Raw genomic sequence first — 25,804 nt, 5'->3', positions numbered from 1 at the left:
TTTATTCCGGATTTCGGTAACAGCTCCATCCGTTCATTTTCGCTCCCGCACCGCCAGGAGAGCGCGGCCGGGCAGAGACAGCCCACACAAGCCTGAGGCGAGTGCAGTCAACAGCGTTCCCAAGGGAGGAACGGACAGCCACGGCCTCTGGGAGAGGGAAAGAAGAAGCAGCGACCGTTATTACCGCACGCGGCCCCTGGCCGGAGCGCCTGCTGCCGCAGGGGATTCTCCAGATACACTGAGGTCCCCCCTCGCAGCCTTCAGGGCAGGGCGTGGCCCGGTGCTACGGGACAGGCTTCAGGGGACGCGCCGGAGCGGCGGGCAGCTGCACGGGGCCGGGGGAGGCTCGGGGGGAGCTCTGGCGAGCTGGGGAGGTGCCCGGCGTCTCCGCCCGGGAGGGGGGGCCCCCTCCTGCCCCTCTTCCCTTCTCTCTGCTCTCGGGTCACTCCCCGGGGCTGCCCTCGCCCGGCTCGGCTCCGAGCGGGCGGCTTGAGGCTCCCCGGGCGGGCAGGAGACAGCGCTGCAGCCACGAAAGGGGCTCGCTCACCTCACGGGTGCCCTCGGTACTCACCCGTCACCGCCGCCGGGACCCGCCGGCCGCACACCGCCATGCTGCTCCCGGCCGCATGCGCAGTCCGAAGGCCGAACACAGTGCCTGCCGGGAGAAGGGCAGAGCACTGCGCATGCGCGACTCCCGAGCTGCAGTTCCCGCTTTCCGTCACCAGGTGGCAGCAGCCCCCCACCGCTCCGCTCCTGGGTGTTCAGCCGGACGAGCCACGGCCGGTTCCTCCTGACGTGCGGAAAACGGACTCCACAATCTGTAAGATTGTAAAGTAGGTATGCTTATTCAGCGCTGGGCAGCACAGGGGGGTAGTCCCACCAAAACCGTGCGCGCCTTACGTGGCAACTCACTTTAAATTTACACAACCAAATGTTACATATACATCAAGTTTCACAATACGCCTAGACATATGCATGACCTATCCCCGCTTCCTATTAAAATTAGTCCCAAGGGGTCATTTTCATAAACTCCTCCTGTCTGGGCTTGCGCAGTGCCTCCTGATGGTGGTCGTCGGGGGTCGTGGGGATGAAGGCAGGTGACTCCTCTTCGTCACCGCTAGTAACCTTTTGTTCCTGCGCAAACTCAGTTATCCCTTGGCTTTCATTCAAGCTGCAGGGTCGGTTTTAGCTGGTTCTTGAAGCGACCCCCCTAGTCCTTACCGGGAACTGTCTTTCGTGAAGAACTGCAAGACTTTCTGCTTCAAATAGTTTGCACAATGGTTAGCAAATTATTAAGCAAGTAGTTAACAAAACATTAAGCACTATTTATCAACTTGATTCCTTAGGATGCACAGCAATAATTAATCAATGCCATATCTATTAAGATTTCTTTAACTCCTTCTCTCAGTCCCCCCTTTTCTAGAAAATTAGTAAATTCTTTTACTGCCAGCTATGTTCATCGTTTGTAGATTTACCAGGATTACACAAACCTTAATCCACATTCTACCTTCTCAGTTTAAGCTTTAGGGGTCCCTGAACTTCAGAAGTCCAGAGTTTTTGTGGTGCCTTTTTTACCCTAGTGTGGTGTATCCAGGCATTCTGCTCTCTGATCTTGATTGCTGTAAAGGAGGTGAGGAGTACCTGGTATGGTCCTTCCCACTGTGGTTCCAAGGTTTTTTCTGCAAGAGACTTTACATATACATCATCTCCAGGTTGTATATCATGCACAGGTTCATCTAGACCTCTTCCCCGGGTCCCAATTACATGCTTTCCAATTTTATTGAGCTGTTTGCCCAATGCCACCGTGTAGGAAGTCATAATTTCATCCCCAGCTTGCGTAGACATTCCCCTCTGTATTCCATAGGGTCGTCCATACAAAATTTCAAAGGGACTCAGTCCTTCCTTTGCCCTTGGTCTCGTTCGTATACGCAGAAGGGCTAAAGGGAGTGACTGAGGCCACGTTAAGTTTGCTTCTGGTCCCAATTTCACAATTTGCTGTTTGATTAAGTGATTCATTTTCTCTACTTGGCCACTCGACTGAGGGCGATACGGGGTATGAAGTTGCCAATCTATACCTAAATGGTGGCTGATTTGTTGCACTATTTTTGAGACAAAATGTGGTCCTCTGTCTGAGGATATGGTTGCTGGAACCCCAAAACGTGGTATTCTCTCTTGTACCAACACTTTAGTTACCTCCCGAGCCTTGGCTGTCCTAGTTGGGAACGCTTCTGGCCAACCTGAAAAGGTATCAGTTAATACCAGCAAATAGCGATACCCCCCTTTTCTTGGAAGTTCTGTAAAATCAACCTGCCATTGTTGTCCAGGCCCATTGCCCTTCCCAATCTGGCCCATTTCTGGTTTGGGAGTATTTTTTGGATTAGTCTGGAGGCAAAGGTCACACTGTTGAGTCACCTGTCTCACTGTGGTATATAAGTTTCTAGCCACGATTTCCCTTATCAAATGTTCATACAGAGCCTCTGTTCCCCAATGCCTTTTTCTATGTTCCTCCCGTATCAAGTGCCACAGTAAACAAGAGGGAATAATTAGTCTTCCCTGTGGGGTATAAGCCCACCCCTCTTCATTATATGACCCTTCCAAGTCTGTGATAAGTTTCTGATCTTCCTTGGTATATTCTGGCTTACCTTCTAGAGAGATTTGCCTATCAGGAATTAGAGCCCCTTCTATTCTCACCTTCATTTTGGCCACTTGTTTTGCCTCTCTGTCCGCCAGTTCATTCCCTTTCTCCAAATCGGAGCTCACTCTCTGCTGTGCCTTAATATGCATAATTGCCACTTTCTCAGGGAGCTGGACAGCTTCTAGTAGCTTCAAAATTTCTTCTGCATGTTTGATATTTTTTCCCTGGGAGTTCAATAGTCCTCTTTCTTTCCAGATTGCTCCATGTGCGTGCACAACTCCGAAGGCATATTTTGAGTCCGTGTAAATGTTCACAGTTTTGCCCTGGGCCAACTCCAGGGCTCGGGTTAGGGCAATTATTTCTGCCTTCTGTGCGGAGGTGTTCATGGGCAAAGGCCCTGACTCTATTACCTGCTGGCTGGTAGTGATGGCATATCCCGCGTGTCGATTGCCATTTAAGACATAACTGCTCCCGTCTGTGAACCAGTTTTCCCCATTTTCCATGGGGCTATCCTTCAGGTCTGGGCGGCTTGCATATGTTGCTTCGATGGTTTCCAAACAGTCATGGTGCACTGGTTCTCCTGTGTTCCCACCGAGAAAAGAAGCTGGGTTGACAATGTTAGTGACCACGATTTCCACATCGTCCTGTTCTACTAATACAGCTTGATATCTCAGGAACCTTTGTGGAGAGAGCCAGTGCCCACCCTTTGCTTCCAGTACTGCTGATACTGTATGAGACACCAAAACAGTCATTTTCTGGCCCAGGGTAAACTTTCGGGCTTCCTGTATGTTCAGTATCACAGCTGCAACCGCCCGTAGGCATCCAGGCCAACCCTTTGCAGTGGCGTCTCACTGCTTAGAGAGATAGGCAACTGCCCGTCGATATGGACCCAGATCTTGTGCTAATATTCCCAGGGCAATACCCTGTTTCTCATGGGAGAAAAGAAGAAACGGCTTACTCACATCTGGGAGTCCTAAGGCCGGGGCCGACATCAACGCCTTTTTCAGTAGCTCAAAGGCTCGTTCGGTCTCTTTGTTCCACTCAAGGTGCTTCTGCTCAGTAGCTGTCAGAGCATACAGTGGTTTAACAAGCAGTCCATAATTATAGATCCACAATCGGCACCACCCGGTCATTCCCAGAAAAGTCCGTAACTCCTTTACTGTCTGAGGTCTCTGAGTCTGGCATATTGCCTCTTTGCGGGCCTGTCCCAAAGTTCTCTGCCCCGCACTAATTTCATAGCCCAAATAATTCACTTTACGTTGCATTACCTGGGCTTTCTTCCTGGAGACACGGTATCCCTGGAGTCCCAAGAAATTCAACAGACTCACCGTCCATGCCATACAGTCTTCCTCTGTTTTCGTGGCAATCAGGATATCATCTACATACTGCAACAATTTTCCTTCCCCAGATGGGGTTTCCCAGGATTCTAAGTCTTTTGCAAGCTGATTCCCAAAAATGGTAGGACTATTTTTAAATCCTTGTGGCAACACCGTCCAAGTGAGCTGGGTCTTCCGACCACTTTTAGGGTTTTCCCATTCGAACGCAAACAATTTTTGACTGGCTTCATGGAGAGGGAGGCAAAAGAAAGCATCCTTCAAATCTAAAACAGTAAACCAAATTAGTTCAGGTGTCAACACAGTCAGCAGGGTATATGGATTGGCCACTACTGGGTAGAGGTCCTCAGTTATCTTATTCACCGCCCGTAAGTCTTGGACCACCCTATATGACCCATCGGGTTTCCGAACAGGTAATATAGGGGTATTGAATTCTGACACTCACTCCTTTAATAGTCCTAACTGTAGAAATTTTTCTATCACCGGCCGGATTCCTTCTCTGTCTTCCTTCTTTAGGGGATATTGTTTAATTCTTACCGGTCGTCGGCCTTCCTTAACCTTAACTTCAACAGGTGGAGCACTTTTCGCCCTTCCAGGTACATCAGTAGCCCATACCCCCGGGTACACTTGGTTTAGGATTTCCTCATTAATTTTTCCTTCTGAGGGGAGACTGGTTAAGGTTAGACTCAATATCTGAATATATTGCTGATCTTTTACCTCCAGAGTAATTTCTCCTTTTTCAAATATAATTTTTGCTCCCAATCGTTCCAATAGATCTCTCCCCAAAAGTGCTTTCGGGGAGTTGGGCATATATAAAAATTTGTGGATACCCCATTGTTTTCCCAATTTGTATTTTAGAGGCTTACAAAAATATGCCTTTTCACTTTGGCCAGTCGCTCCTTTTACCATGACATAATCATTTCCCAGGGGCATCAAAGCTTGATTCAGAACCGAATATGTTGCCCCTGTATCTACTAAGAATTCTACTTGTTGTTGTTTTTCCCCTAGCTTAATTATAACCAGTGGATCCGCTAGGGTAGACTCCCCAGGTTCCCGTCAGTCTTCTATCACATGAGCTATCCTCACATTCGCCGGGATCCTCCGGCCTTCTTTCTTGTTCCTTGGGCATTCCTTTTTCCAGTGGCCAAAGCCCTTGCACATTGCACACTGATCCTTTTCCAACCCCAACCGAGGCTGATTTCGCCTACCTCTCCACTCCCCATCTCCCCGAACGACAGCCACCAACCTTCTTTGTCCCTGCCGATACCCTTCTTCTCTATTACTGAACACTCTCCAAGCCTCATCCAGCAAGATCTCTAAATTCCTGCTTTCCGCAGGACGCAACTTTTGAAGCTTTCGTCTTATGTCCCCCGTAGACTGACCCAGGAACAGAGCAGAGAAACTAGTTGCTGTATCCCTACCTCAGACCCCGGGTCCAGCGGCGTGCTACGACGCATCACATCCCTCAGTCGATCCGGGAATTCAGATGGAGACTCGGAAGGACCTTGTTTAATTGCATATAAGGCTGACCAATTTATAGTCTTAGGGATTGCCCGTTCCATCCCCTTCGAAATCCACTCCTGATATTCCTGCAATCTTTCCATATGTACTGACCTGTTTACCTCCCATTTCGGGTCCTGGAGGGGGAAGTGTTCCTTAACATCTCCCCCGGTAACTTTATAATAATCCTCGGCTAGATTTCCTGCCGTTTTTAAAATCAACTGCTTCTCCGTTTCAGTCATGTATTCTAATAGCAGCTGTATGTCTTTCCAGTCCGGATTATGTTGTTTTACAATGAACTGGAAATGTTTAGCCACACTTACCGGATCGCTTCTGTAATCTTTAGCAATTTTTCTCCACTCTCCCAAGTCAGCGGTGGAGAAGGGTACTTTAATTAACATTGTTCCGCCATCCGGCCCCACCGCCTCCCGGAGGGGTGCTTGTAAGATTGTCGGAGCAGATTTCTGTCTAGTACGGGAAGATACAGGGCTATCAGGGGGATTCGATGTCCCTTCCGAGTCTGCGTCCTGGTCCTGTGATCGGGGGGGAGGTTTAAACAAATCACTTAAATCTTGTTCTGGAACCTGGCGTACTTTATCTGCTTTCGTACACCTCTGCCCAATGCTGCATGATGAACAGCACCTTTTTAACCTGCCCCCACCCCCCTTGTTCTCCCGTTCGAGTGCGAGTACCATAGGGTCCTGCGGGGATATCATCCCACAGTCCCTTTGCCACTCTGGGTGATTTCGTAGGGTAAAAAACATATCTGCATACGACACCTCGTCCCATTTCCCTTCTCTTCTAAGAAACAACATAAGCTGCAACACAGTATTGTAATCCAACGTTCCATTGAACGGCCACTTGACTTCACCCTCTAACTTATACAATGGCCACCACTGATTGCAATATTTAATAAGAGTCTTTTTACTTTCCGTACCTCCACCCCCGGCAATATCTTTCCAGTGGGCGAGTATGCAGCCCAGGGGGCTTTTCCTTAATATTCCCCCTTGAGTGTTGCCCATTTTATATTTCCTCTGTGAGAGGGTCTCAAGGAATGATTCAAATTTAGACTAACCATTTCACTCCTCCACACCACACTTACAATCAATCACTCAACCACACTCTCTTAACCATACAGCACAGGGATCCCTCATTCATACCAGCCTTTTAAAGCAGCTGCAAAACGGTTGCAAGAACAAACTCACCTACTGATGTTAAACTATCTCCAAATCCGGGTTAAAGAGGCCCGCTTACCCTTCTCCTGCTTCTCATGTACCGATCATCAGCAGGTCCATCCTGGCTCCCAGCAATGGGATGCAGCGGTTACCTCGGACTCGCTCGATCTACCCCCAAGATCGCTAGCGGCCGCTCTATCGGTCAGCGAGTCCCCTTTGATGCTCCAAACTAACCTGGGTACCCAACCAACGGGGACTATGCTGCACGCCAGACGTCTCTGCGCGATTTACCAGCTGCCCCAGCCACGCGTACGACTTACAGGCCCCTACCATTAAACATACCGTTTGGTCCGCGGCTTCAGGAGGTCGTTGTCTGCTCCTGCGGTGAGCGGCTGGCAGCGGAGGCTCCTCCGAGGAAAGTGCTCGGGGCGCGCCTAGGGGCGTCCGCTCCGCAGTCGATCCCGCAGCCAAGCAGAGATCCTCCTGGCTGGCTCGCCAAACTGACGTGCGGAAAACGGACTCCACAATCTGTAAGACTGTAAAGTAGGTATGTTTATTCAGCGCTGGGCAGCACAGGGGGGTAGTCCCACCAAAACCGTGCGCGCCTTACGTGGCAACTCACGTTGGGGGTGGGGGGCACTGGGCAAGTTGGGGAACACAGGCAGCGCCCCCAGGATCCCAAGACAGAGGGGTCATGGGGAGGCAGCGCCAAAAAGGGGGGCGTCGAACAGGGACACAAAACAAGAGTGCAGGGCACGCAACGGGCAAAACACAGGGGAAAAAAAACTCACAAGGGAGGAAAACCTCACACGGTGGGGGGGTGTTTTAGTGAAAAGCATTTGCAAGTGATACAGGGAATTAACGGTCTGCTAAATATTGCTTGATTTAGAAGACTGACTGTCTGCATACTGCTTGATTTAGGAGACTAACTGTCTGCTAGACAATGCCTAACAATCCTCTTTGCCTTGAAACTCACTTAAGCTTATCAGGGACTGGTACTTGTCAAGAAACTGGTATTCAGTCAAGGACTAATATGTCAAGCAAAGGACATGATAACAGGAGTCGTTCAGAAACTGCTGAAATCCCCAAGTGAAAGGAGAGCATGGGTGAATGACTGAAGTTCATCTAGAGGAAGATCAGACCCCTGAAGAAGTAAATGACCACCAGAGACAGATCTGAAATGCTAACGCAAGTGGTTTTTTAATAACCCCGCCTCGCTTATGCACATGTATGTCTGTATTGTGCAATCCTAGGAATGTGTGTACCTGCACCGGATACATTTTTGGTAAAATGTGCTGTCAGTGTGCGTGCTTTTGGAGAAGCAATCCCCCACGCACCCGGTGCCAACTAAACATGCCTGCTTTATAACTCTCTCCGAGTTGTAGAGTTTGATCCACGCGTCAGGAGGGCTGAGAAACACAGAGCGGGACAGTGGGGACGGATACGAGGGAGAGACGGACACGCAAGGACAAGGGGTACGTGCGGGAAGAAAGGTGCGTAAGGATGACCTATAGCAGGGAGTCCACGCAGGACAATCCACAGCACGTAACTCACCCGGCATAACCTGCACGAGATGACCCACACCGGACAATGGACCCACACTGCGTAATCCCCAGCGAGAACCCCTCCGTCTCCCACTGGGTCACACCAACTATCCCCAAATTGAGTGGCTTTTTTTTTTTTCCTTGTCCAGAATATTTTTTTTCCCATGGCCAGACTATGCTCCAGACCACACCTCATTTGATTTTTCCTGTGTCTGAATATTTAGTTAAAAGACTACAGAAGGAAAATCACCACATTCTTAACATTCACTCTAAAATCCATGCGGCAAGTCCCTTAGGAAAAATGCAGTCACGCATCGCAGACGTACCTTGTACTTGCAGACCGCTGCGGCTCCTTTCCATCCATCTCGTACTTTCACGGCCAAGGAAAGGGCGACCACGGTGAAACGCTGGCAGCAGACATTCAGCAGAGAGAGGGAAAAACCCCTTAGTTTGAAGCTAGGCAGGAATCTTCCTTTTGGGGCGAGGTTTCTCAGGACTAAAACCACGTGAAGGACAGAGTATCTTGCAGCACCTTTGGTACAGCTGCTGATACCGGCCTTTAAAGCTTTTGCATTTTTCAGACACCCAGGCCTTTTTTTGACTCATTGGCAGCTTTAGTTTCACTCGAACCGCTGTCCTACATACAGGCAGGGGACAGACACAGATGCCTACATACATTTTCTCAACCCTAAGTACAGCCGAGATCTCCTCACCCTCTATGTGCCAAGTTGAATATTTGTTTGTTAAGGAGCACAGCAACACTTCTGTCCTCGTGAACTGCCTCCGAGCAGAGGAGGGCTCTGGGATTTCCTGGACGCCAGTGCTCCCGCTTTCACTGTCAACTCCGCACGGCCACCCACCGGAAAAAAGGCCTCAAAATAACGGACGTCAGACGATTGCTGCCACACCAAAAGTGCCAGCACTGAAAGCTCGTGCTGCTCCTCGCCGGCCCTTGCCAGCGCCTCTACAGGCCCACAAACATTATCCAGCCTAGAGACTGCATAAAAGGCAGACCGCCCCAGGCTGCAACACTCTTGCCCAGCGTACACTGACCAGTAACGTCTCCCCCTTCACCTTCCCGAGAGAGACTGTTCCCAGGGAGCCCTCTTCCTCCCATCAATTTACTACACCCTCCCTGCAGTTTTCAACCTTGTTCCCTCCTCGGCTGTGGTCCCTCAACTTAGCTCTCAAATGGCCAGAAATCAGATTCCATCCTCAAAAGAACAACCCCATGCTAACTAAGATGGCGCTTCCTCGCCCAGCTCCTCATCACCATCTGCAAAAAAAAAAAAACCCAAAAATAAAACCTACCAAACAGCACCGCCCTTCAACATCACACCACTTACCACCAATCTCTTCTATGGCACTCTCCTCCTCAAAAGCGCCGCAGTGCTCTGCTCACCGGCTCCACTCATTGCCAAGAAGTCCGACGCCGCAACTGCCGCTCGTGGTGCTTCAGATGCTGAGAGACGCAAAGCTCAACTTACTTTTTCTGGGGTGTAGGTAGAAAAAAAATAGGTGTCATACCAAGCTAACTAGAAAAGTATGTCATTACATGCAATGACAACATTATCAAAAACCACCTGCTTTAGCTTCCTACAAGAAAACAAATGCTCCAGGCTTCATTTCTAGCAAGACCATGCATGCTATCTAACTTCTACCACAGCTACGTTCTGGACAGGGCTGAATGACAAATGTAGCAGAACGTGGTGGCTCGCACACGTGGCCGACAGAGGCACGGAGCTCCTGGCACTGCGTCCTGGTGTCTGCTCTGTCAGGGAGGGCTCAGATGGACCAGCCACTCCTTGCTGGAGGCACCTGCCTGTGATTCACTCCTCAGTCCCCTCCAGCAGCCATGCCCAGGCGGCCCCCTTTACAGCTGGAGGCCCCTCATACAGCAGGGCCAGGGCCAGGGCCAGGCCCACCCTCAGCCTCACTGGACCCATCTGGGGCTGCCCCACCTCCAGCCCCAGCTGGAGCCCATCAGGAGCAGGGGCCCTTGCCAAAGCCCCACAGCACATCACCCCCTTCCCTGTGCCTGTCCTCAGCCATCAGCTCTGCACCCAGGGGCTGCAAACACATCCAGGGGCACAGAGGACGTCACAGACAGTGAGATACAGAACAGAAAAAAAAAAACAGTGACAGTACGCAAGACAAAGAGATAGAGAAAGAAAGATAAGAAAAGAAAGAGAGAGATAGAAAGGCAGAGGCACAGGGCAGGCATGCAGAGGCGCAAAGAAAAGCAGGCCAGAAAACAGGCTGGAGAAATTAGTTGGGGGGAGAAGACGGATGCAGATCAGGACAAAGAGATGGAAAAGGCAAAAACAGCAATGGGCCGCAGGACAGAGACAGAGGACAAACAAAGGAAGGAAAGGGAGCAGAACAAAAGTGCAGGGATACAAAACAAAAGGAAGCGGTAGAACAAGAGATTTAAAGGGAGAGAGAAAGGGGGAAGAGCATACAAGAACAGACAGAAGAGGAGAGGTAGAAGGAAACAATAACAACAACAACAAATCACAGCAGCTTGGGAAAGGTAGGGGTCACGGGAGCGGCAGGGAAGGACAGGGACGCACAAGAGAGGAGGCAGAGCCCCAGGGGCCGGGGACTCACCACAGCTCTCACTCCCGGCACTGCTGGGAGAATCTGACAGGTCAGATGCTGCTTTCTGCTTCTCTCCTCTTCTGTAACTCCGACCACTTGGCTGTCCTCCACCTAAGAGAATACGTGGGTGTCTTACAGCTCTTAGACAAAAAGCTTCCTAGACACGTAGCCACCCACCCACGCTCGCTCGCGCGCTATGTGGCCGTACCGTGCTTCAGGTTCCACGTACAGACTGTGCAGTGCGCAGTGGCGGTCTGGCCTGCTGAAGAGTACAAAGAGGGATCCTTCCTCACCCGGAGAGGCAGGCTAGGCTCTCTCTGGCCTGCAGCGGGAGGCAGCTGCTGGCTGGCTGGCCTTTGGTTTCTTCTTCTTCTTTACCTTTCTGTGGCCTCTCCAGCTTCAGCTGCAGCAGCTCCTCTCCACAGGCAGTAAGCACTCTGTTACATGACATAAATGTTGAAAATTAAATATCAGTATGAGGTGATTCTTGCTAACTGTAGAACTGTAGTCACATAGGTTAAGTTTTATACGAAATCTATTTGTCCTTAGAGGGAGTGGGACCCTAGAGATATTATAATACGCATTTGTTAGAAGCTAGCCTAGCATATCTTTAATACAATGGTAAGTCCCAAACACCCCCAAACCCCACCTGCAGAAATAGGCCCTGAGCCATCACTTTGGAGCCAGGAAAATCAAGCAGCACCGCGACCTGTTCTCAAGACCAGATATGGAGATTTCAAGGAGGAGTTTGACCAGCGAATTTGAGGAGGGGGCGTTTTGATGACCACCAAGACCACCAAAAGACCCTCGACTCAAAAGACTGGGCATGCGCGAGTGGGTAGGGAAATGATGTAATGGTTTCTCAGAAAATTTATGTTTATGCATATTATTTCTTGGAATTTAATGAATATGTATAATTAATGTGTATTTAACCCGTGCTGCTGATCAAATGGGTGCGCACGCTAGGTGGAGCGATCCCCCGTGCGCCCAGCGCTGCAATAAAGAAGTGCCTGCTTCTTAACTTCTCGTTGCTGTTAAGGAGTTTTATTCCGGATTTCGGTAACACCTCCCCTTAGCTCTTTGAGGTTTTTTGGTATTTCTCCGGGCACCCTCGCAACCCCTGCCCTCCTGTCTCATGCCCTCACTCCCCCCTCCCCCCCTGCTCTGCCTCCCCGTATTTGACCCTGCCCCCCGTAACCCCTCTGCCTGCAGACCCTGGGGTGATGCCTGCCCCCCACCACCCCCAAACTGAAACCTCCCACCTGCTTCCCTGCACCTCACTCCATCTCAGTTGTTTTAATTGATAATTTGCAATTGTTTTCAGTTTTATCACTTCTCTTTCTGGGCATTGATTGTTCTCTCCTTTGCTCACAAGGGGTATTGGTGGTGGTTTGTTTCTTCTTAATTGTTAAACTGTTTTCATCTCAACCCGCGAGTTTCCTCACTTTCACCCTTCTCATTCTCTCCCCCTCCCACGGGGACGCTTTTTGGTACAGAGGCCACAAATGTCACTGCCCAGGCTGCGCGGGGGGAAGGGGCAGCCGTGCCCCGGGAAGGGGTGACCGGCTGCGGACGGCGCGAACGGGAGGGAGGAACCGGCCGTGGCTCGTCCGGCTGAACACCCAGGCCCGGAGCGGTGGGGGGCTGCTGCCACCTGGTGACGGAAAGCGGGAACTGCAGCTCGGGAGTCGCGCATGCGCAGTGCTCTGCCCTTCTCCCGGCAGGCACTGTGTTCGGCCTTCGGACTGCGCATGCGGCCGGGAGCAGCATGGCGGTGTGCGGCCGGCGGGTCCCGGCGGCGGTGACGGGTGAGTACCGAGGGCACCCGTGAGGTGCGCGAGCCCCTTTCGTGGCTGCAGCGCTGTCTCCTGCCCGCCCGGGGAGCCTCAAGCCGCCCGCTCGGAGCCGAGCCGGGCGAGGGCAGCCCCGGGGAGTGACCCGAGAGCAGAGAGAAGGGAAGAGGGGCAGGAGGGGGCCCCCCCTCCCGGGCGGAGACGCCGGGCACCTCCCCAGCTCGCCAGAGCTCCCCCCGAGCCTCCCCCGGCCCCGTGCAGCTGCCCGCCGCTCCGGCGCGTCCCCTGAAGCCTGTCCCGTAGCACCGGGCCACGCCCTGCCCTGAAGGCTGCGAGGGGGGACCTCAGTGTATCTGGAGAATCCCCTGCGGCAGCAGGCGCTCCGGCCAGGGGCCGCGTGCGGTAATAACGGTCGCTGCTTCTTCTTTCCCTCTCCCAGAGGCCGTGGCTGTCCGTTCCTCCCTTGGGAACGCTGTTGACTGCACTCGCCTCAGGCTTGTGTGGGCTGTCTCTGCCCGGCCGCGCTCTCCTGGCGGTGCGGGAGCGAAAATGAACGGATGGAGCTGTTACCGAAATCCGGAATAAAACTCCTTAACAGCAACGAGAAGTTAAGAAGCAGGCACTTCTTTATTGCAGCGCTGGGCGCACGGGGGATTGCTCCACCTAGCGTGCGCACCCATTTGATCAACAGCACGGGTTAAATACACATTAATTATACATATTCATTAAATTCCAAGAAATAATATGCATAAACATAAATTTTCTGAGAAACCATTACATCATTTCCCTACCCACTCGCGCATGCCCAGTCTTTTGAGTCGAGGGTCTTTTGGTGGTCTTGGTGGTCGTCAAAACGCCCCCTCCTCGAATTCGCTGGTCAAACTCCTCCTTGAAATCTCCATATCTGGTCTTGAGAACAGGTCGCGGTGCTGCTTGATTTTCCTGGCTCCAAAGTGATGGCTCAGGGCCTATTTCTGCAGGTGGTGTTTGGGGGTGTTTGGGACTTACCATTGTATTAAAGATATGCTAGGCTAGCTTCTAACAAATGCGTATTATAAGATCTCTAGGGTCCCACTCCCTTTAGGAACAAACGAATTTTATGAAGATTTAACCTATGTGACTACAGTTCCATAGTTAGCAAGAATCACCTCATATTGATATTTAATTTTCAATGTTTATGTCATGTAACATTTCCCCCCTTTGAGACTTATTTAATTTTTTTCAATAAGTCTCATTTACTTATAACTAATCTCCATAATCAGTAAACCAAAAAGTATTATTAACATTACTAATAAAATTCCTTTGATAGATTTCATTATTTTGATATGATTTTGTCTAATTCATTAAAAATGAGAGACTGTTAACTTTAAATGACATGTTTCTTTAGAAATCCATTGTTTCTGTTTTGGAGGCTGTGCTTCTTGACTCTCAAATAATGAATCCAAGAATCAATATCTTCAAATTTAGGGGCTGTATATATTGCTAGAAGCACCTGATATGGTTCTTTCCATTCTTATTGAAGAGTTTCTGATTCCCAAATTTTCAGGTACACGTAATCTCCTGGTTAAAATGATGAACTGGGGAATCTAAAGAAAGAGGCTCTGTGGCAGTTCCATATCCATATCAGAGTTCTTCCAAGGGATATCAAATACAATTCCGTTTCATTATCCCCAGTAGCAGTCACATTTTGAACAAGGGTTAGAGTCTGATAAGATTTTCCATACATTAACATATGGACTAATTTTAGTCCTAGATCTGGATTGAATCTTGATTCTCGGAAGTGCTTAAGGAAGAGCATGAGGCCATTTTAAAGATATTTTCTGACAAATTTTACTTGTCTATTAGATTGTGGCCTTCAAGGAGTGTGTAAATTCAATTTGATTCCCAGAATTTTCCTCAATATTTGAATAATTTCAGACACAAAATGAGGACCTCTATTTGATTATATTCTTTTGGGGATTCCAAACCATGATATTATTTCTTTTAACATATTTTTAGCCACTTCTCTTGCCTATTGGTGCAACAGAAAAAAAATCTTTTGGCCATATTTACTAATACCAATAGATATCTATATCCATTTTGTTGTGGCAATTCTGAAAAAATCAATCTGCCAATAATTTTCAGGCAAGTTTCCCATATATATGGTTCTTGGGGGTGGTTATTTAATATTTCTCGGGTTATTCTTTAAACAAGTTTCACACTTTTTGTTACTGATTTTATTAGCTTTATCATCCTAACACTAATCACCTGTCTTCTTAAATCACTGATCATTGCCTCTGTTTCCCAATGAATTTTTCTATGCTTTTAGCTTTGATTGTGGTGAGACCACAACTTGATTTTTAGGACTAATGATCATTTTTCATATTTATTTGAATTGATTTAGCTAATTCCAAATCAACCTTACTGTAGTTTGGGATTTGTTGTTCAAATTTCACTTCTTTAACTGGTATTATTGTCATGATGCCTTTTTCTGCTCTCTCCTTTGCCTTTTTATTGACTAATTTATTTCCAATATTCACTGGGAAATTCCCAAATTGGTGGGCTTTGCAGTGCATTATTGCAGCTTCTTTGGGTTTCTGCACCACTTGGAGCAATTGCAGAATTTCTTCTTGGTGTTTAATGGATGTTCCTTGTGCTGTCAGCATTCCTCTTTCTTTCCATGTGGCTCCATGGGCATGTACTACTCCAAAAGCATACTTTAAATCAGTCCATATATTCACTTTTTATGTTCTGTCCATTTTAGGGCTTTTATGAGGGCTAGTTATCAATTCCGCCTTTTGTGCTGAGGTGTTCACTGAGAGCGGCTTTGCATCAATAACAGAGTTTGTTATTGTTATTGTATATCCAGCCAATCTTCTTCCATTTCTCACGAGGCTGCTTCCATCAGTACATATCTCGAATTCTGGGTCAGGTATGTTCACTCTTCTGTTACTTCTGCTGGAATAAACTTGTTTGATGGTCTGTAGACAGTCATGACTTAGAACTTCTTCTTCTATTGACCTTAAAAAGATGGCAGGATTTATTGTTGTAGTTGTTTTTGATTTGACATAATCTTGTTTCAACAGGACAATGTGATGTTTGAGCATCCTGCTTGGGGATAACCAGTGTCCTCCTTTCTGTTCCAGAACAGAAAGTACCATATGCGGTACATAAGCTGTTCTTGGGTGTCCCGTTGTCAGCTTACAAGCTTCTTAAGTCAGGAGGACAGTTGCTGCTACAGCCCATAGACAACCTGGTCATCCTTAGCTAACATTGTCCAATTGTTTGGAGAAATAACCAACCGGTCTTCTTCATTCTCCATTTTTCTGAGAAAGCATTCTTCTGAGGGCCGAATGTTGTCTTTCATGAACAAACAGTTCAAAGGGTTTGGTTAAATCGGGCAACCCTAGAGCAGGAGTGAACATCAGAGCTACCTTTACATTCTGGAATGCCTTTCGAGCTTCAGGTTCTCACACAAGGGGTCCCTCCTTCAATTCCTTTAATCCACAGGTGACACCAGCCAGCCATTCCCAGAAACGTTTGCAGCTCCTTAGCTCCTTTTGGCTCCGGCATTTGGCAAATTGCCTCTTTTCTCTCATTTCCCAGTTGTCTTTGTCCCTGTGTGATTTCAAATCCCAAATACATGACAGTCTCTTTTCCAATCTGTGCTTTCTTCTTGGAAAATCTGTTATCACTTTGGCCCAAGAAATTTAGCAGGTTAGTAGTCAAGTTGAAATATTCTTCTCTGGTTTCTGTGGCTATTAAAATATCATCTACATATTGCAACACCAGTCTTTCAGGATAAATTATTTTGCATGTTTCTAATTCCTTAGCCAATTGATTTCCAAAGATCATTGGGCTATTTTTAAATCCCTGAGGTAGCACTGCCCAGGTGAGCTGAGTCTTCTGACCAGTTGTGGGATTTTGCAGTTCAAAGGCAAAATATGCCTGACTATTTTTGTCAAGAAGAATACAGAAAAAGGCATCCTATAAGTTCAATACAGTGAACCACTTGTGATTTTCTTTTAAAGCTGTCAACAAGGATACAGGTTTGCCACTAAGGGGTGAATATCTTGAACTATTAAATTTATTGCTATTAAAATCTTGTACTAACCTATATTCCTCACTTTCTGGCTTTTTCACAGGTAAAATGGGAGTATTGAATTCTGATTCACATTCGACTAATAGTCGATATTTTTTTAAAAAATTTTCAATCATTTTCTCAAGGCCTCTTCTAGCTTCTAATTTTAAAGGGTACTGTTTTTGTCTTACCAGTTTGGTGCTCTCCTTTAGAAAAATCTTTACCGGTTCTGCTGCTTTTGAATGTCCGGGAACTTCGCCAGCCCACACCAAAGGGTTACTGCATTGTCCACTTCTTGAGGGATTTCATATGGCTCTGAAGTTGTCTGCAACATAAAAATTCTTGCCTCTCTGGCTTTTGATTAGGGTATATTTAATTGAATGTCACAGTTTTAAAAATTAATTTGTGCTTTCAATTTGCTCAATAAATCTCTCCCCAATAAGGCAACAGGACACTCTGGTATATATAAAAATTGGCCAGTTCCCCATTTTTACCCACCTTAAAGTTAAGGATTGAATGAAAAAATTATTTTCAGCTTTCCCTGTGGCACCAATTTTGTCTACATGCTTTTTACTCAATTTTCTTCTACCAGTACTTAAAATGAATAGCTCCAGTATCAAAATAGAAAATCCATGGTTTGGGTCCCCAGCTGGATTGTAACCAGGGGTTCTGCTGGGGAATTCTCCCCCAGTCCTCTTTGCACCTCTGACACAGGCATCTGCTGTGCTGCCAGTTTTTTGTTTCTTTTTCAGAATAAGGACACGCATTTTTCCAGTGCCACCATGCTTCACACTTTGCACACTGATATTCCCAATCTCTCTCCTATTGCAGTTATTTTATCCATTCCTCTACCACACCCCGACCTCATCCCCGGTTTGTTCCCCTACTGCTTGTCGAAGTGGTAGGGGGGGCAAGGCTTGAGCCGCTCCTTGTTCTATCTGGTCTTGTCAGCTTCCAGTTCTCCCTGCAATAGGACTGAAACCCTCATAATTCAACTGTCCCACTCTACAGCTCCCACCGGGGGTTCGGTGTTCTGGCCCCTTTTTCTACTGTTTCATTTGTTAAACCTGCATCAACACTTCCAGACCACACATAAAGATAATACAGAAATTTAACACAGAAATTTAACACATGAATTCTATGCTTTCCTCTTCAGTTCTACATTTTAAACATCACTTTCTATACTACAAGCCAGGATCTTTTCAACCTTTTTCCTTTTTTTTTTTTTTTTTTTTTTTAATGCCAAAACCATCGGATCCTTGGGGACGTATCTGCAATCTTTCTGCCACTTGGGATGATTTCCCAAAGTAAAGAACAAATCAACATCGGGGACCACATCTCACTTTCCTTCCCTTCTACAAGATAACATCAACTGTAAAATATTGGATCAATTTTTTTTCTAGTTACTGGGTCTCCCCTTATATCCTCCCAATGTTTAAGAACACATCCCAGTGGAGACTTCATTAATATTTCCCCTACCATTGAGGTAGACATAGAAGATATGTGTTTTCCCATATTTTACAAAGGAGTTTTTGGTACCAAAAAGACAATAACACTGTTCTACAAACAGAGTCAATCCCGTCACCAAAAAAAAGTTTAAAACCCCAAATGCAATACTGTATATCATTCAAGTCCCGTACACTGCAACACATGCATACAGACTTAAAAAAACCAAACCAAAACAAAACAAAACAAAACGCACTGAAGCAACAATTAGCAGCTTGTAAATCACTTCTAAAACACCCTGGGGCCCCTTTCCAAGCTATGTACAAATCTTACCAATACTCCCCATACTCTTACTCTTAAACAATTTAGACTAAATGCCAAATACCAGATAAATGCAAATGACAATTGTCCCAAATACAAAAACCAAACAAATGCAAATGACAATTGTCCCAAATACAAAAACCAAACAAATGCAAATGACAGTTGTCCCAAATACAAAAACCAAACAAATGCAAATGACAATTGTCCCAAATACACAAATGTCCAACCCAGCAATAGCTTTCGCTTATGACTTACGGGCAGACGCCTAGGCTTCCAAACCAAACGGGTACCCTCTAAGCCCCAACCCTGCGAAGCTTTCGCCGCGCCTTAAGGGCAGGCTATCCAGACCAGACAGATTTCAAAGAAGAAGTGCCTTACCCTTTTCTCCAGGGAACGTTGCGAGGAGCTTTGTGAGTCGAGAGCGATGGGTCTCCCCGAGAATACCTCGGTGCCGGCTGGAGTTCGATCAACACTCGATCTCGTTCAGTCTCACTCGCAAGGTCCCATCTGGGTCGCCAAAACTGTTACCGAAATCCGGAATAAAACTCCTTAACAGCAATGAGAAGTTAAGAAGCAGGCACTTCTTTATTGCAGCGCTGGGTGCACGGGGGATCGCTCCACCTAGCGTGCGCACCCATTTGATCAGCAGCACGGGTTAAATACACATTAATTATACATATTCATTAAATTCCAAGAAATAATATGCATAAACATAAATTTTCTGAGAAACCATTACATCATTTCCCTACCCACTCGCGCATGCCCAGTCTTTTGAGTCGAGGGTCTTTTGGTGGTCTTGGTGGTCGTCAAAACGCCCCCTCCTCGAATTCGCTGGTCAAACTCCTCCTTGAAATCTCCATATCTGGTCTTGAGAACAGGTCGCGGTGCTGCTTGATTTTCCTGGCTCCAAAGTGATGGCTCAGGGCCTATTTCTGCAGGTGGTGTTTGGGGGTGTTTGGGACTTACCATTGTATTAAAGATATGCTAGGCTAGCTTCTAACAAATGCGTATTATAAGATCTCTAGGGTCCCACTCCCTCTAAGGACAAATAGATTTCGTATAAAATTTAACCTATGTGACTACAGTTCTATAGTTAGCAAGAATCACCTCATATTGATATTTAATTTTCAATGTTTATGTCCTGTAACAAGGGGGCCCCCGCTCCCGGGCGGAGACACAGGGCACCTCCCCAGCTCGCCAGAGCTCCCCCCGAGCCTCCCCCGGCCCCGTGCAGCTGCCCGCCGCTCCGGCGCGTCCCCTGAAGCCTGTCCCGTAGCACCGGGCCACGCCCTGCCCTGAAGGCTGCGAGGGGGGACCTCAGTGTATCTGGAGAATCCCCTGCGGCAGCAGGCGCTCCGGCCAGGGGCCGCGTGCGGTAATAACGGTCGCTGCTTCTTCTTTCCCTCTCCCAGAGGCCGTGGCTGTCCGTTCCTCCCTTGGGAACGCTGTTGACTGCACTCGCCTCAGGCTTGTGTGGGCTGTCTCTGCCCGGCCGCGCTCTCCTGGCGGTGCGGGAGCGAAAATGAACGGATGGAGCGCTTACTGCCTGTGGAGAGGAGCTGCTGCAGCTGAAGCTGGAGAGGCCACAGAAAGGTAGAGAAGAAGAAACCAAAGGCCAGCCAGCCAGCAGCTGCCTCCCGCTGCAGGCCAGAGAGAGCCTAGCCTGCCTCTCCGGGTGAGGAAGGATCCCTCTTTGTACTCTTCAGCAGGCCAGACCGCCAGTGCGCACTGCACAGTCTGTACGTGGAACCTGAAGCACGGTACGGCCACATAGCGCGCGAGCGAGCGAGCGTGGGTGGCTACGTGTCTAGGAAGCTTTTTGTCTAAGAGCTGTAAGACACCCACGTATTCTCTTAGGTGGAGGACAGCCAAGTGGTCGGAGTTACAGAAGAGGAGAGAAGCAGAAAGCAGCATCTGACCTGTCAGATTCTCCCAGCAGTGCCGGGAGTGAGAGCTGTGGTGAGTCCCCGGCCCCTGGGGCTCTGCCTCCTCTCTTGTGCGTCCCTGTCCTTCCCTGCCGCTCCCGTGACCCCTACCTTTCCCAAGCTGCTGTGATTTGTTGTTGTTGTTATTGTTTCCTTCTACCTCTCCTCTTCTGTCTGTTCTTGTATGCTCTTCCCCCTTTCTCTCTCCCTTTAAATCTCTTGTTCTACCGCTTCCTTTTGTTTTGTATCCCTGCACTTTTGTTCTGCTCCCTTTCCTTCCTTTGTTTGTCCTCTGTCTCTGTCCTGCGGCCCATTGCTGTTTTTGCCTTTTCCATCTCTTTGTCCTGATCTGCATCCGTCTTCTCCCCCCAACTAATTTCTCCAGCCTGTTTTCTGGCCTGCTTTTCTTTGCGCCTCTGCATGCCTGCCCTGTGCCTCTGCCTTCCTATCTCACTCTTTCTTTTCTTATCTTTCTTTCTCTATCTCTTTGTCTTGCGTACTGTCACTGTTTTTTTTTTTCTGTTCTGTATCTCACTGTCTGTGACGTCCTCTGTGCCCCTGGATGTGTTTGCAGCCCCTGGGTGCAGAGCTGATGGCTGAGGACAGGCACAGGGAAGGGGGTGATGTGCTGTGGGGCTTTGGCAAGGGCCCCTGCTCCTGATGGGCTCCAGCTGGGGCTGGAGGTGGGGCAGCCCCAGATGGGTCCAGTGAGGCTGAGGGTGGGCCTGGCCCTGGCCCTGGCCCTGCTGTATGAGGGGCCTCCAGCTGTAAAGGGGGCCGCCTGGGCATGGCTGCTGGAGGGGACTGAGGAGTGAATCACAGGCAGGTGCCTCCAGCAAGGAGTGGCTGGTCCATCTGAGCCCTCCCTGACAGAGCAGACACCAGGACGCAGTGCCAGGAGCTCCGTGCCTCTGTCGGCCACGTGTGCGAGCCACCACGTTCTGCTACATTTGTCATTCAGCCCTGTCCAGAACGTAGCTGTGGTAGAAGTTAGATAGCATGCATGGTCTTGCTAGAAATGAAGCCTGGAGCATTTGTTTTCTTGTAGGAAGCTAAAGCAGGTGGTTTTTGATAATGTTGTCATTGCATGTAATGACATACTTTTCTAGTTAGCTTGGTATGACACCTATTTTTTTTCTACCTACACCCCAGAAAAAGTAAGTTGAGCTTTGCGTCTCTCAGCATCTGAAGCACCACGAGCGGCAGTTGCGGCGTCGGACTTGTTGGCAATGAGTGGAGCCGGTGAGCAGAGCACTGCGGCGCTTTTGAGGAGGAGAGTGCCATAGAAGAGATTGGTGGTAAGTGGTGTGATGTTGAAGGGCGGTGCTGTTTGGTAGGTTTTATTTTTGGGTTTTTTTTTTTTGCAGATGGTGATGAGGAGCTGGGCGAGGAAGCGCCATCTTAGTTAGCATGGGGTTGTTCTTTTGAGGATGGAATCTGATTTCTGGCCATTTGAGAGCTAAGTTGAGGGACCACAGCCGAGGAGGGAACAAGGTTGAAAACTGCAGGGAGGGTGTAGTAAATTGATGGGAGGAAGAGGGCTCCCTGGGAACAGTCTCTCTCGGGAAGGTGAAGGGGGAGACGTTACTGGTCAGTGTACGCTGGGCAAGAGTGTTGCAGCCTGGGGCGGTCTGCCTTTTATGCAGTCTCTAGGCTGGATAATGTTTGTGGGCCTGTAGAGGCGCTGGCAAGGGCCGGCGAGGAGCAGCACGAGCTTTCAGTGCTGGCACTTTTGGTGTGGCAGCAATCGTCTGACGTCCGTTATTTTGAGGCCTTTTTTCCGGTGGGTGGCCGTGCGGAGTTGACAGTGAAAGCGGGAGCACTGGCGTCCAGGAAATCCCAGAGCCCTCCTCTGCTCGGAGGCAGTTCACGAGGACAGAAGTGTTGCTGTGCTCCTTAACAAACAAATATTCAACTTGGCACATAGAGGGTGAGGAGATCTCGGCTGTACTTAGGGTTGAGAAAATGTATGTAGGCATCTGTGTCTGTCCCCTGCCTGTATGTAGGACAGCGGTTCGAGTGAAACTAAAGCTGCCAATGAGTCAAAAAAAGGCCTGGGTGTCTGAAAAATGCAAAAGCTTTAAAGGCCGGTATCAGCAGCTGTACCAAAGGTGCTGCAAGATACTCTGTCCTTCACGTGGTTTTAGTCCTGAGAAACCTCGCCCCAAAAGGAAGATTCCTGCCTAGCTTCAAACTAAGGGGTTTTTCCCTCTCTCTGCTGAATGTCTGCTGCCAGCGTTTCACCGTGGTCGCCCTTTCCTTGGCCGTGAAAGTACGAGATGGATGGAAAGGAGCCGCAGCGGTCTGCAAGTACAAGGTACGTCTGCGATGCGTGACTGCATTTTTCCTAAGGGACTTGCCGCATGGATTTTAGAGTGAATGTTAAGAATGTGGTGATTTTCCTTCCGTAGTCTTTTAACTAAATATTCAGACACAGGAAAAATCAAATGAGGTGTGGTCTGGAGCATAGTCTGGCCATGGGAAAAAAAATATTCTGGACAAGGAAAAAAAAAAAAGCCACTCAATTTGGGGATAGTTGGTGTGACCCAGTGGGAGACGGAGGGGTTCTCGCTGGGGATTACGCAGTGTGGGTCCATTGTCGGGTGTGGGTCATCTCGTGCAGGTTATGCCGGGTGAGTTACGTGCTGTGGATTGTCCTGCGTGGACTCCCTGCTATAGGTCATCCTTACGCACCTTTCTTCCCGCACGTACCCCTTGTCCTTGCGTGTCCGTCTCTCCCTCGTATCCGTCCCCACTGTCCCGCTCTGTGTTTCTCAGCCCTCCTGACGCGTGGATCAAACTCTACAACTCGGAGAGAGTTATAAAGCAGGCATGTTTATTTGGCACCGGGTGCGTGGGGGATTGCTTCTCCAAAAGCACGCACACTGACAGCACATTTTACCAAAAATGTATCCGGTGCAGGTACACACATTCCTAGGATTGCACAATACAGACATACATGTGCATAAGCGAGGCGGGGTTATTAAAAAACCACTTGCGTTAGCATTTCAGATCTGTCTCTGGTGGTCGTTTACTTCTTCAGGGGTCTGATCTTCCTCTAGATGAACTTCAGTCATTCACCCATGCTCTCCTTTCACTTGGGGATTTCAGCAGTTTCTGAACGACTCCTGTTATCATGTCCTTTGCTTGACATATTAGTCCTTGACTGAATACCAGTTTCTTGACAAGTACCAGTCCCTGATAAGCTTAAGTGAGTTTCAAGGCAAAGAGGATTGTTAGGCATTGTCTAGCAGACAGTTAGTCTCCTAAATCAAGCAGTATGCAGACAGTCAGTCTTCTAAATCAAGCAATATTTAGCAGACCGTTAATTCCCTGTATCACTTGCAAATGCTTTTCACTAAAACACCCCCCCACCGTGTGAGGTTTTCCTCCCTTGTGAGTTTTTTTTCCCCTGTGTTTTGCCCGTTGCGTGCCCTGCACTCTTGTTTTGTGTCCCTGTTCGACGCCCCCCTTTTTGGCGCTGCCTCCCCATGACCCCTCTGTCTTGGGATCCTGGGGGCGCTGCCTGTGTTCCCCAACTTGCCCAGTGCCCCCCACCCCCAACGTGAGTTGCCACGTAAGGCGCGCACGGTTTTGGTGGGACTACCCCCCTGTGCTGCCCAGCGCTGAATAAACATACCTACTTTACAATCTTACAGATTGTGGAGTCCGTTTTCCGCACGTCAGTTTGGCGAGCCAGCCAGGAGGATCTCTGCTTGGCTGCGGGATCGACTGCGGAGCGGACGCCCCTAGGCGCGCCCCGAGCACTTTCCTCGGAGGAGCCTCCGCTGCCAGCCGCTCACCGCAGGAGCAGACAACGACCTCCTGAAGCCGCGGACCAAACGGTATGTTTAATGGTAGGGGCCTGTAAGTCGTACGCGTGGCTGGGGCAGCTGGTAAATCGCGCAGAGACGTCTGGCGTGCAGCATAGTCCCCGTTGGTTGGGTACCCAGGTTAGTTTGGAGCATCAAAGGGGACTCGCTGACCGATAGAGCGGCCGCTAGCGATCTTGGGGGTAGATCGAGCGAGTCCGAGGTAACCGCTGCATCCCATTGCTGGGAGCCAGGATGGACCTGCTGATGATCGGTACATGAGAAGCAGGAGAAGGGTAAGCGGGCCTCTTTAACCCGGATTTGGAGATAGTTTAACATCAGTAGGTGAGTTTGTTCTTGCAACCGTTTTGCAGCTGCTTTAAAAGGCTGGTATGAATGAGGGATCCCTGTGCTGTATGGTTAAGAGAGTGTGGTTGAGTGATTGATTGTAAGTGTGGTGTGGAGGAGTGAAATAGTTAGTCTAAATTTGAATCATTCATTGAGACCCTCTCACAGAGGAAATATAAAATGGGCAACACTCAAGGGGGAATATTAAGGAGAAGCCCCCTGGGCTGCATACTCGCCCACTGGAAAGATATTGCCGGGGGTGGAGGTACGGAAAGTAAAAAGACTCTTATTAAATATTGCAATCAGTGGTGGCCATTGTATAAGTTAGAGGGTGAAGTCAAGTGGCCGTTCAATGGAACGTTGGATTACAATACTTTGTTGCAGCTTATGTTGTTTCTTAGAAGAGAAGGGAAATGGGACGAGGTGTCGTATGCAGATATGTTTTTTACCCTACGAAATCACCCAGAGTGGCAAAGGGACTGTGGGATGATATCCCCGCAGGACCCTATGGTACTCGCACTCGAACGGGAGAACAAGGGGGGTGGGGGCAGGTTAAAAAGGTGCTGTTCATCATGCAGCATTGGGCAGAGGTGTACGAAAGCAGATAAAGTACGCCAGGTTCCAGAACAAGATTTAAGTGATTTGTTTAAACCTCCCCCCCGATCACAGGACCAGGACGCAGACTCGGAAGGGACATCGAATCCCCCTGATAGCCCTGTATCTTCCCGTACTAGACAGAAATCTGCTCCGACAATCTTACAAGCACCCCTCCGGGAGGCGGTGGGGCCGGATGGCGGAACAATGTTAATTAAAGTACCCTTCTCCACCGCTGACTTGGGAGAGTGGAGAAAAATTGCTAAAGATTACAGAAGCGATCCGGTAAGTGTGGCTAAACATTTCCAGTTCATTGTAAAACAACATAATCCGGACTGGAAAGACATACAGCTGCTATTAGAATACATGACTGAAACGGAGAAGCAGTTGATTTTAAAAACGGCAGGAAATCTAGCCGAGGATTATTATAAAGTTACCGGGGGAGATGTTAAGGAACACTTCCCCCTCCAGGACCCGAAATGGGAGGTAAACAGGTCAGTACATATGGAAAGATTGCAGGAATATCAGGAGTGGATTTCGAAGGGGATGGAACGGGCAATCCCTAAGACTATAAATTGGTCAGCCTTATATGCAATTAAACAAGGTCCTTCCGAGTCTCCATCTGAATTCCCGGATCGACTGAGGGATGTGATGCGTCGTAGCACGCCGCTGGACCCGGGGTCTGAGGTAGGGATACAGCAACTAGTTTCTCTGCT

The 25,804-nt window shown here is 48.7% G+C and overlaps 3 long non-coding RNA genes across 6 annotated transcripts in view; 1 reads left to right on the top strand and 2 right to left on the bottom strand.

The window, feature by feature from the left end:
• LOC147599313 (uncharacterized) overlaps window positions 1-23,396 on the bottom strand; it is a 151,434-nt gene extending 128,038 nt beyond the window's left edge. Inside the window, exon 1 of the long non-coding RNA XR_015259786.1 lies at window positions 23,029-23,396. This is a non-coding gene — a long non-coding RNA (uncharacterized LOC147599313). The remainder of the gene's footprint in view (window positions 1-23,028) is intronic.
• Window positions 9,442-11,216, bottom strand: LOC147599315 (uncharacterized). 2 transcript variants are annotated; one of them, XR_015259804.1, is made up of 4 exons: window positions 11,168-11,216; window positions 10,799-10,900; window positions 9,591-9,680; window positions 9,442-9,464 (listed from the first exon to the last, which is right to left on the bottom strand). It is a non-coding gene; the product is annotated as an uncharacterized LOC147599315 (long non-coding RNA). The 2 variants fall into 2 exon arrangements; XR_015259803.1 differs by lacking the exon at window positions 11,168-11,216 and adding an exon at window positions 10,998-11,091.
• On the top strand, window positions 19,827-22,419 carry LOC147599314 (uncharacterized). Of its 3 annotated transcripts, XR_015259783.1 has the most exons (4): window positions 19,827-20,002; window positions 20,116-20,169; window positions 20,267-20,368; window positions 21,487-22,419. It is a non-coding gene; the product is annotated as an uncharacterized LOC147599314 (long non-coding RNA). The 3 variants fall into 3 exon arrangements; XR_015259781.1 differs by lacking the exon at window positions 20,116-20,169; XR_015259782.1 differs by lacking the exon at window positions 20,116-20,169 and having other exon boundaries at window positions 20,267-20,372; window positions 21,502-22,419.
• Window positions 23,397-25,804: the final 2,408 nt, after the last annotated feature.

The sequence above is a fragment of the Chlamydotis macqueenii genome, chromosome 11 (assembly GCF_036417535.1).
Source record: "Chlamydotis macqueenii isolate bChlMac1 chromosome 11, bChlMac1.mat, whole genome shotgun sequence".
Classification (NCBI taxonomy): Eukaryota; Metazoa; Chordata; class Aves; order Otidiformes; family Otididae; genus Chlamydotis; species Chlamydotis macqueenii.
This window is presented reverse-complemented; position numbering and strand designations above follow the sequence as displayed.